At 42.0% G+C, this 10,000-nt stretch overlaps 15 non-coding genes across 15 annotated transcripts; all 15 read left to right on the top strand.

Annotated features, from left to right (window-relative positions):
- The first annotated feature begins 762 nt into the window (after window positions 1-762).
- Window positions 763-834, top strand: trnam-cau (transfer RNA methionine (anticodon CAU)). Its single transcript has one exon. It is a non-coding gene; the product is annotated as a tRNA-Met (tRNA).
- Window positions 835-1,663: 829 nt separating this feature from the next.
- Window positions 1,664-1,736, top strand: trnar-ccu (transfer RNA arginine (anticodon CCU)). The gene has a single exon. It is a non-coding gene; the product is annotated as a tRNA-Arg (tRNA).
- A 908-nt stretch (window positions 1,737-2,644) lies between these two features.
- trnar-ccu (transfer RNA arginine (anticodon CCU)) lies at window positions 2,645-2,717 on the top strand. The gene has a single exon. It is a non-coding gene; the product is annotated as a tRNA-Arg (tRNA).
- A 7-nt stretch (window positions 2,718-2,724) lies between these two features.
- trnam-cau (transfer RNA methionine (anticodon CAU)) lies at window positions 2,725-2,796 on the top strand. The gene has a single exon. It is a non-coding gene; the product is annotated as a tRNA-Met (tRNA).
- An 829-nt stretch (window positions 2,797-3,625) lies between these two features.
- trnar-ccu (transfer RNA arginine (anticodon CCU)) lies at window positions 3,626-3,698 on the top strand. Its single transcript has one exon. It is a non-coding gene; the product is annotated as a tRNA-Arg (tRNA).
- A 908-nt stretch (window positions 3,699-4,606) lies between these two features.
- On the top strand, window positions 4,607-4,679 carry trnar-ccu (transfer RNA arginine (anticodon CCU)). The gene has a single exon. It is a non-coding gene; the product is annotated as a tRNA-Arg (tRNA).
- A 7-nt stretch (window positions 4,680-4,686) lies between these two features.
- Window positions 4,687-4,758, top strand: trnam-cau (transfer RNA methionine (anticodon CAU)). The gene has a single exon. It is a non-coding gene; the product is annotated as a tRNA-Met (tRNA).
- Window positions 4,759-5,587: 829 nt separating this feature from the next.
- On the top strand, window positions 5,588-5,660 carry trnar-ccu (transfer RNA arginine (anticodon CCU)). The gene has a single exon. It is a non-coding gene; the product is annotated as a tRNA-Arg (tRNA).
- A 908-nt stretch (window positions 5,661-6,568) lies between these two features.
- On the top strand, window positions 6,569-6,641 carry trnar-ucu (transfer RNA arginine (anticodon UCU)). Its single transcript has one exon. It is a non-coding gene; the product is annotated as a tRNA-Arg (tRNA).
- A 908-nt stretch (window positions 6,642-7,549) lies between these two features.
- On the top strand, window positions 7,550-7,622 carry trnar-ccu (transfer RNA arginine (anticodon CCU)). Its single transcript has one exon. It is a non-coding gene; the product is annotated as a tRNA-Arg (tRNA).
- Window positions 7,623-7,629: 7 nt separating this feature from the next.
- trnam-cau (transfer RNA methionine (anticodon CAU)) lies at window positions 7,630-7,701 on the top strand. Its single transcript has one exon. It is a non-coding gene; the product is annotated as a tRNA-Met (tRNA).
- Window positions 7,702-8,530: 829 nt separating this feature from the next.
- On the top strand, window positions 8,531-8,603 carry trnar-ccu (transfer RNA arginine (anticodon CCU)). The gene has a single exon. It is a non-coding gene; the product is annotated as a tRNA-Arg (tRNA).
- A 7-nt stretch (window positions 8,604-8,610) lies between these two features.
- On the top strand, window positions 8,611-8,682 carry trnam-cau (transfer RNA methionine (anticodon CAU)). The gene has a single exon. It is a non-coding gene; the product is annotated as a tRNA-Met (tRNA).
- An 829-nt stretch (window positions 8,683-9,511) lies between these two features.
- trnar-ccu (transfer RNA arginine (anticodon CCU)) lies at window positions 9,512-9,584 on the top strand. Its single transcript has one exon. It is a non-coding gene; the product is annotated as a tRNA-Arg (tRNA).
- Window positions 9,585-9,591: 7 nt separating this feature from the next.
- trnam-cau (transfer RNA methionine (anticodon CAU)) lies at window positions 9,592-9,663 on the top strand. Its single transcript has one exon. It is a non-coding gene; the product is annotated as a tRNA-Met (tRNA).
- Window positions 9,664-10,000: the final 337 nt, after the last annotated feature.

Genomic DNA, 10,000 nt, shown 5'->3' with positions numbered 1-10,000 from the left:
GGGGACCTCTTTTGATCTGCAGTCATTTTTGAGCAAAACTTTTGACTTTCTCCAATCTTCTCTGTACTCACACCCTGAGCAGAGGAGACTCATATTTAGACAGCGCTGGTCTTACTTTCAAGACATCTCATGCCAAAGCCAAGATCTGATGGTTTCACTTTCAATACATTCAAGTGAAAACATATATGGGTTTTGGACAGTGGAAATCTACAACTCTAATGACATATATGACATTATGGGGACATCGGATGCATGAAAAATGTTTTTTTCTTAGCATAAAAATAACGTTATCCCAAAGAGTAACCAGTCTTTGGCCATCCTATCTGTAATATATTTCACATCAGTGAAACATCATGTTTGTGCCAAAATAACAAACATTTATTGATGCATCCCATGTCTCCTTGATCTCATATCTGTCTTTAGAGATGTAAAATTTCAAGTGTCCAAAACCCACATATTTTTTGACTGTAATATATTGGAAGTGGGATGGTCAGGTCTCAGCTTTGGAACAACATAGGAGGATTTGACAAGCACACCTGCCTATGTCTGAGTCTCCCTTACGCAGGCTATGAGTTTGGAGAGGATTGGAGAAAGTCAAAAATTTCACCCAAAAATTTTCCAAAGGTGACCGGTGAATGCAAAGGCAAGCTAGGCAAGGAGAATATATGGAGTTTTTTTCTGAGCCCCAGTGGCCTAATGGATAAGGCACTCGCCTCCTAAGGCAGGGATTGTGGGTTCGAGCCCCATCTGGGGTGTACTGCAAGCAGAGTGGCGCAGCGGAAGCGTGCTGGGCCCATAACCCAGAGGTCGATGGATCGAAACCATCCTCTGCTAAAGATGAAGACACCCAACAATCTTTGGGGTTTCATTTTCAGACAAAAGGAGGCCAAGCTCTCTTGCTAGGATGTTCTCTCTCACATCAGTGAAAAGATAAGTCTAACCAATGCTATCTTTACATGAGGGGGCACCCAGATTTGAACTGGGGACCTCTTTTGATCTGCAGTCATTTTTGAGCAAAACTTTTGACTTTCTCCAATCTTCTCTGTACTCACACCCTGAGCAGAGGAGACTCATATTTAGACAGCGCTGGTCTTACTTTCAAGACATCTCATGCCAAAGCCAAGATCTGATGGTTTCACTTTCAATACATTCAAGTGAAAACATATATGGGTTTTGGACAGTGGAAATCTACAACTCTAATGACATATATGACATTATGGGGACATCGGATGCATGAAAAATGTGTTTTTCTTAGCATAAAAATAACGTTATCCCAAAGAGTAACCAGTCTTTGGCCATCCTATCTGTAATATATTTCACATCAGTGAAACATCATGTTTGTGCCAAAATAACAAACATTTATTGATGCATCCCATGTCTCCTTGATCTCATATCTGTCTTTAGAGTTGTAAAATTTCAAGTGTCCAAAACCCACATATTTTTTGACTGTAATATATTGGAAGTGGGATGGTCAGATCTCAGCTTTGGAACAACATAGGAGGATTTCACAAGCACACCTGCCTATGTCTGAGTCTCCCTTACGCAGGGTATGAGTTTGGAGAGGATTGGAGAAAGTCAAAAATTTCACCCAAAAATTTTCCAAAGGTGACCGGTGAATGCAAAGGCAAGCTAGGCAAGGAGAATATATGGAGTTTTTTTCTGAGCCCCAGTGGCCTAATGGATAAGGCACTGGCCTCCTAAGCCAGGGATTGTGGGTTCGAGTCCCATCTGGGGTGTACTGCTAGCAGAGTGGCGCAGCGGAAGCGTGCTGGGCCCATAACCCAGAGGTCAATGGATCGAAACCATCCTCTGCTAAAGATGAAGACACCCAACAATCTTTAGGGTTTCATTTTCAGACAAAAGGACGCCAAGCTCTCTTGCTAGGATGTTCTCTCTCACATCAGTGAAAAGATAAGTCTAACCAATGCTATCTTTACATGAGGGGGCACCCAGATTTGAACTGGGGACCTCTTTTGATCTGCAGTCATTTTTGAGCAAAACTTTTGACTTTCTCCATTCTTCTCTGTACTCACACCCTGAGCAGAGGAGACTCATATTTAGACAGCGCTGGTCTTACTTTCAAGACATCTCATGCCAAAGCCAAGATCTGATGGTTTCACTTTCAATACATTCAAGTGAAAACATATATGGGTTTTGGACAGTGGAAATCTACAACTCTAATGACATATATGACATTATGTGGACATCAGATGCATGAAAAATGTTTTTTTCTTAGCATAAAAATAACGTTATCCCAAAGAGTAACCAGTCTTTGGCCATCCTATCTGTAATATATTTCACATCAGTGAAACATCATGTTTGTGCCAAAATAACAATTATTTATTGATGCATCCCATGTCTCCTTGATCTCATATCTGTCTTTAGAGATGTAAAATTTCAAGTGTCCAAAACCCACATATTTTTTGACTGTAATATATTGGAAGTGGGATGGTCAGGTCTCAGCTTTGGAACAACATAGGAGGATTTGACAAGCACACCTGCTTATGTCTGAGTCTCCCTTACGCAGGGTATGAGTTTGGAGAGGATTGGAGAAAGTCAATAATTTCACCCAAAAATTTTCCAAAGGTGACCGGTGAATGCAAAGGCAAGCTAGGCAAGGAGAATATATGGAGTTTTTTTCTGAGCCCCAGTGGCCTAATGGATAAGGCACTGGCCTCCTAAGCCAGGGGTTGTGGGTTCGAGTCCCATCTGGGGTGTACTGCTAGCAGAGTGGCGCAGCGGAAGCGTGCTGGGCCCATAACCCAGAGGTCGATGGATCGAAACCATCCTCTGCTAAAGATGAAGACACCCAACAATCTTTGGGGTTTCAGTTTCAGACAAAAGGAGGCCAAACTCTCTTGCTAGGATGTTCTCTCTCACATCAGTGAAAAGATAAGTCTAACCAATGCTATCTTTACATGAGGGGGCACCCAGATTTGAACTGGGGACCTCTTTTGATCTGCAGTCATTTTTGAGCAAAACTTTTGACTTTCTCCAATCTTCTCTGTACTCACACCCTGAGCAGAGGAGACTCATATTTAGACAGCGCTGGTCTTACTTTCAAGACATCTCATGCCAAAGCCAAGATCTGATGGTTTCACTTTCAATACATTCAAGTGAAAACATATATGGGTTTTGGACAGTGGAAATCTACAACTCTAATGACATATATGACATTATGGGGACATCGGATGCATGAAAAATGTTTTTTTCTTAGCATAAAAATAACGTTATCCCAAAGAGTAACCAGTCTTTGGCCATCCTATCTGTAATATATTTCACATCAGTGAAACATCATGTTTGTGCCAAAATAACAAACATTTATTGATGCATCCCATGTCTCCTTGATCTCATATCTGTCTTTAGAGATGTAAAATTTCAAGTGTCCAAAACCCACATATTTTTTGACTGTAATATATTGGAAGTGGGATGGTCAGGTCTCAGCTTTGGAACAACATAGGAGGATTTGACAAGCACACCTGCCTATGTCTGAGTCTCCCTTACGCAGGGTATGAGTTTGGAGAGGATTGGAGAAAGACAAAAATTTCACCCAAAAATTTTCCAAAGGTGACCGGTGAATGCAAAGGCAAGCTAGGCAAGGAGAATATATGGAGTTTTTTTCTGAGCCCCAGTGGCCTAATGGATAAGGCACTGGCCTCCTAAGCCAGGGATTGTGGGTTCGAGTCCCATCTGGGGTGTACTGCTAGCAAAGTGGCGCAGCGGAAGCGTGCTGGGCCCATAACCCAGAGGTCAATGGATCGAAACCATCCTCTGCTAAAGATGAAGACACCCAACAATCTTTGGGGTTTCATTTTCAGACAAAAGGACGCCAAGCTCTCTTGCTAGGATGTTCTCTCTCACATCAGTGAAAAGATAAGTCTAACCAATGCTATCTTTACATGAGGGTGCACCCAGATTTGAACTGGGGACCTCTTTTGATCTGCAGTCATTTTTGAGCAAAACTTTTGACTTTCTCCATTCTTCTCTGTACTCACACCCTGAGCAGAGGAGACTCATATTTAGACAGCGCTGGTCTTACTTTCAAGACATCTCATGCCAAAGCCAAGATCTGATGGTTTCACTTTCAATACATTCAAGTGAAAACATATATGGGTTTTGGACAGTGGAAATCTACAACTCTAATGACATATATGACATTATGTGGACATCAGATGCATGAAAAATGTTTTTTTCTTAGCATAAAAATAACGTTATCCCAAAGAGTAACCAGTCTTTGGCCATCCTATCTGTAATATATTTCACATCAGTGAAACATCATGTTTGTGCCAAAATAACAATTATTTATTGATGCATCCCATGTCTCCTTGATCTCATATCTGTCTTTAGAGATGTAAAATTTCAAGTGTCCAAAACCCACATATTTTTTGACTGTAATATATTGGAAGTGGGATGGTCAGGTCTCAGCTTTGGAACAACATAGGAGGATTTGACAAGCACACCTGCTTATGTCTGAGTCTCCCTTACGCAGGGTATGAGTTTGGAGAGGATTGGAGAAAGTCAATAATTTCACCCAAAAATTTTCCAAAGGTGACCGGTGAATGCAAAGGCAAGCTAGGCAAGGAGAATATATGGAGTTTTTTTCTGAGCCCCAGTGGCCTAATGGATAAGGCACTGGCCTCCTAAGCCAGGGATTGTGGGTTCGAGTCCCATCTGGGGTGTACTGCTAGCAGAGTGGCGCAGCGGAAGCGTGCTGGGCCCATAACCCAGAGGTCGATGGATCGAAACCATCCTCTGCTAAAGATGAAGACACCCAACAATCTTTGGGGTTTCAGTTTCAGACAAAAGGAGGCCAAGCTCTCTTGCTAGGATGTTCTCTCTCACGTCAGTGAAAAGATAAGTCTAACCAATGCTATCTTTACATGAGGGGGCACCCAGATTTGAACTGGGGACCTCTTTTGATCTGCAGTCATTTTTGAGCAAAACTTTTGACTTTCTCCAATCTTCTCTGTACTCACACCCTGAGCAGAGGAGACTCATATTTAGACAGCGCTGGTCTTACTTTCAAGACATCTCATGCCAAAGCCAAGATCTGATGGTTTCACTTTCAATACATTCAAGTGAAAACATATATGGGTTTTGGACAGTGGAAATCTACAACTCTAATGACATATATGACATTATGGGGACATCGGATGCATGAAAAATGTTTTTTTCTTAGCATAAAAATAACGTTATTCCAAAGAGTAACCAGTCTTTGGCCATCCTATCTGTAATATATTTCACATCAGTGAAACATCATGTTTGTGCCAAAATAACAAACATTTATTGATGCATCCCATGTCTCCTTGATCTCATATCTGTCTTTAGAGTTGTAAAATTTCAAGTGTCCAAAACCCACATATTTTTTGACTGTAATATATTGGAAGTGGGATGGTGAGATCTCAGCTTTGGAACAACATAAGAGGATTTGACAAGCACACCTGCCTATGTCTGAGTCTCCCTTACGCAGGGTATGAGTTTGGAGAGGATTGGAGAAAGTCAAAAATTTCACCCAAAAATTTTCCAAAGGTGACCAGTGAATGCAAAGGCAAGCTAGGCAAGGAGAATATATGGAGTTTTTTTCTGAGCCCCAGTGGCCTAATGGATAAGGCACTGGCCTCCTAAGCCAGGGATTGTGGGTTCGAGTCCCATCTGGGGTGTACTGCTAGCAGAGTGGCGCAGCGGAAGTGTGCTGGGCCCATAAACCAGAGGTCGATGGATCGAAACCATCCTCTGCTAAAGATGAAGACACCCAACAATCTTTGGGGTTTCATTTTCAGACAAAAGGAGGCCAAGCTCTCTTGCTAGGATGTTCTCTCTCACATCAGTGAAAAGATAAGTCTAACCAATGCTATCTTTACATGAGGGGGCACCCAGATTTGAACTGGGGACCTCTTTTGATCTGCAGTCATTTTTGAGCAAAACTTTTGACTTTCTCCAATCTTCTCTGTACTCACACCCTGAGCAGAGGAGACTCATATTTAGACAGCGCTGGTCTTACTTTCAAGACATCTCATGCCAAAGCCAAGATCTGATGGTTTCACTTTCAATACATTCAAGTGAAAACATATATGGGTTTTGGACAGTGGAAATCTACAACTCTAATGACATATATGACATTATGGGGACATCGGATGCATGAAAAATGTTTTTTTCTTAGCATAAAAATAACGTTATCCCAAAGAGTAACCAGTCTTTGGCCATCCTATCTGTAATATATTTCACATCAATGAAACATCATGTTTGTGCCAAAATAACAAACATTTATTGATGCATCCCATGTCTCCTTGATCTCATATCTGTCTTTAGAGTTGTAAAATTTCAAGTGTCCAAAACCCACATATTTTTTGACTGTAATATATTGGAAGTGGGATGGTCAGATCTCAGCTTTGGAACAACATAGGAGGATTTGACAAGCACACCTGCCTATGTCTGAGTCTCCCTTACGCAGGGTATGAGTTTGGAGAGGATTGGAGAAAGTCAAAAATTTCACCCAAAAATTTTCCAAAGGTGACCGGTGAATGCAAAGGCAAGCTAGGCAAGGAGAATATATGGAGTTTTTTTCTGAGCCCCAGTGGCCTAATGGATAAGGCACTGGCCTTCTAAGCCAGGGATTGTGGGTTCGAGTCCCAGCTGGGGTGTACTGCTAGCAAAGTGGCGCAGCGGAAGCGTGCTGGGCCCATAACCCAGAGGTCGATGGATCGAAACCATCCTCTGCTAAAGATGCAGACACCCAACAATCTTTGGGGTTGCATTTTCAGACAAAAGGAGGCCAAGCTCTCTTGCTAGGATGTTCTCTCTCACATCAGTGAAAAGATAAGTCTAACCAATGCTATCTTTACATGAGGGGGCACCCAGATTTGAACTGGGGACCTCTTTTGATCTGCAGTCATTTTTGAGCAAAACTTTTGACTTTCTCCAATCTTCTCTGTACTCACACCCTGAGCAGAGGAGACTCATATTTAGACAGCGCTGGTCTTACTTTCAAGACATCTCATGCCAAAGCCAAGATCTGATGGTTTCACTTTCAATACATTCAAGTGAAAACATATATGGGTTTTGGACAGTGGAAATCTACAACTCTAATGACATATATGACATTATGGGGACATCGGATGCATGAAAAATGTTTTTTTCTTAGCATAAAAATAACGTTATCCCAAAGAGTAACCAGTCTTTGGCCATCCTATCTGTAATATATTTCACATCAATGAAACATCATGTTTGTGCCAAAATAACAAACATTTATTGATGCATCCCATGTCTCCTTGATCTCATATCTGTCTTTAGAGTTGTAAAATTTCAAGTGTCCAAAACCCACATATTTTTTGACTGTAATATATTGGAAGTGGGATGGTGAGATCTCAGCTTTGGAACAACATAGGAGGATTTGACAAGCACACCTGCCTATGTCTGAGTCTCCCTTACGCAGGGTATGAGTTTGGAGAGGATTGGAGAAAGTCAAAAATTTCACCCAAACATTTTCCAAAGGTGACCGGTGAATGCAAAGGCAAGCTAGGCAAGGAGAATATATGGAGTTTTTTTCTGAGCCCCAGTGGCCTAATGGATAAGGCACTGGCCTCCTAAGCCAGGGATTGTGGGTTCGAGTCCCATCTGGGGTGTACTGCTAGCAGAGTGGCGCAGCGGAAGCGTGCTGGGCCCATAACCCAGAGGTCGATGGATCGAAACCATCCTCTGCTAAAGATGAAGACACCCAACAATCTTTGGGGTTTCTTTTTCAGACAAAAGGAGGCCAAGCTCTCTTGCTAGGATGTTCTCTCTCACATCAGTGAAAAGATAAGTCTAACCAATTCTATCTTTACATGAGGGGGCACCCAGATTTGAACTGGGGACCTCTTTTGATCTGCAGTCATTTTTGAGCAAAACTTTTGACTTTCTCCAATCTTCTCTGTACTCACACCCTGAGCAGAGGAGACTCATATTTAGACAGCGCTGGTCTTACTTTCAAGACATCTCATGCCAAAGCCAAGATCTGATGGTTTCACTTTCAATACATTCAAGTGAAAACATATATGGGTTTTGGACAGTGGAAATCTACAACTCTAATGACATATATGACATTATGGGGACATCAGATGCATGAAAAATGTGTTTTTCTTAGCATAAAAATAACGTTATCCCAAAGAGTAACCAGTCTTTGGCCATCCTATCTGTAATATATTTCACATCAGTGAAACATCATGTTTGTGCCAAAATAACAAACATGTATTGATGCATCCCATGTCTCCTTGATCTCATATCTGTCTTTAGAGTTGTAAAATTTCAAGTGACCAAAACCCACATATTTTTTGACTGTAATATATTGGAAGTGGGATGGTGAGATCTCAGCTTTGGAACAACATAGGAGGATTTGACAAGCACACCTGCCTATGTCTGAGTCTCCCTTACGCAGGGTATGAGTTTGGAGAGGATTGGAGAAAGTCAAAAATTTCACCCAAAAATTTTCCAAAGGTGACCGGTGAATGCAAAGGCAAGCTAGGCAAGGAGAATATATGGAGTTTATTTCTGAGCCCCAGTGGCCTAATGGATAAGGCACTGGCCTCCTAAGCCAGGGATTGTGGGTTCGAGTCCCATCTGGGGTGTACTGCTAGCAGAGTGGCGCAGCGGAAGCGTGCTGGGCCCATAACCCAGAGGTCGATGGATCGAAACCATCCTCTGCTAAAGATGAAGACACCCAACAATCTTTGGGGTTTCATTTTCAGACAAAAGGAGGCCAAGCTCTCTTGCTAGGATGTTCTCTCTCACATCAGTGAAAAGATAAGTCTAACCAATGCTATCTTTACATGAGGGGGCACCCAGATTTGAACTGGGGACCTCTTTTGATCTGCAGTCATTTTTGAGCAAAACTTTTGACTTTCTCCAACCTTCTCTGTACTCACACCCTGAGCAGAGGAGACTCATATTTAGACAGCGCTGGTCTTACTTTCAAGACATCTCATGCCAAAGCCAAGATCTGATGGTTTCACTTTCAATACATTCAAGTGAAAACATATATGGGTTTTGGACAGTGGAAATCTACAACTCTAATGACATATATGACATTATGGGGACATCGGATGCATGAAAAATGTTTTTTTCTTAGCATGAAAATAACGTTATCCCAAAGAGTAACCAGTCTTTGGCCATCCTATCTGTAATATATTTCACATCAGTAAAACATCATGTTTGTGCCAAAATAACAAACATTTATTGATGCATCCCATGTCTCCTTGATCTCATATCTGTCTTTAGAGTTGTAAAATTTCAAGTGTCCAAAACCCACATATTTTTTGACTGTAATATATTGGAAGTGGGATGGTGAGATCTCAGCTTTGGAACAACATAGGAGGATTTGACAAGCACACCTGCCTATGTCTGAGTCTCCCTTACGCAGGGTATGAGTTTGGAGAGGATTGGAGAAAGTCAAAAATTTCACCCAAAAATTTTCCAAAGGTGACCGGTGAATGCAAAGGCAAGCTAGGCAAGGAGAATATATGGAGTTTTTTTCTGAGCCCCATTGGCCTAATGGATAAGGCACTGGCCTCCTAAGCCAGGGATTGTGGGTTCGAGTCCCATCTGGGGTGTACTGCTAGCAGAGTGGCGCAGTGGAAGCGTGCTGGGCCCATAACCCAGAGGTCGATGGATCGAAACCATCCTCTGCTAAAGATGAAGACACCCAACAATCTTTGGGGTTTCATTTTCAGACAAAAGGAGGCCAAGCTCTCTTGCTAGGATGTTCTCTCTCACATCAGTGAAAAGATAAGTCTAACCAATGCTATCTTTACATGAGGGGGCACCCAGATTTGAACTGGGGACCTCTTTTGATCTGCAGTCATTTTTGAGCAAAACTTTTGACTTTCTCCAACCTTCTCTGTACTCACACCCTGAGCAGAGGAGACTCATATTTAGACAGCGCTGGTCTTACTTTCAAGACATCTCATGCCAAAGCCAAGATCTGATGGTTTCACTTTCAATACATTCAAGTGAAAACATATATGGG

This window comes from Hoplias malabaricus, chromosome 1, assembly GCF_029633855.1.
Source record: "Hoplias malabaricus isolate fHopMal1 chromosome 1, fHopMal1.hap1, whole genome shotgun sequence".
NCBI classification, from domain to species: Eukaryota; Metazoa; Chordata; class Actinopteri; order Characiformes; family Erythrinidae; genus Hoplias; species Hoplias malabaricus.
Note: the sequence above shows the minus strand (reverse complement) of the source record. Positions and strands in the feature narration are given on the sequence as shown.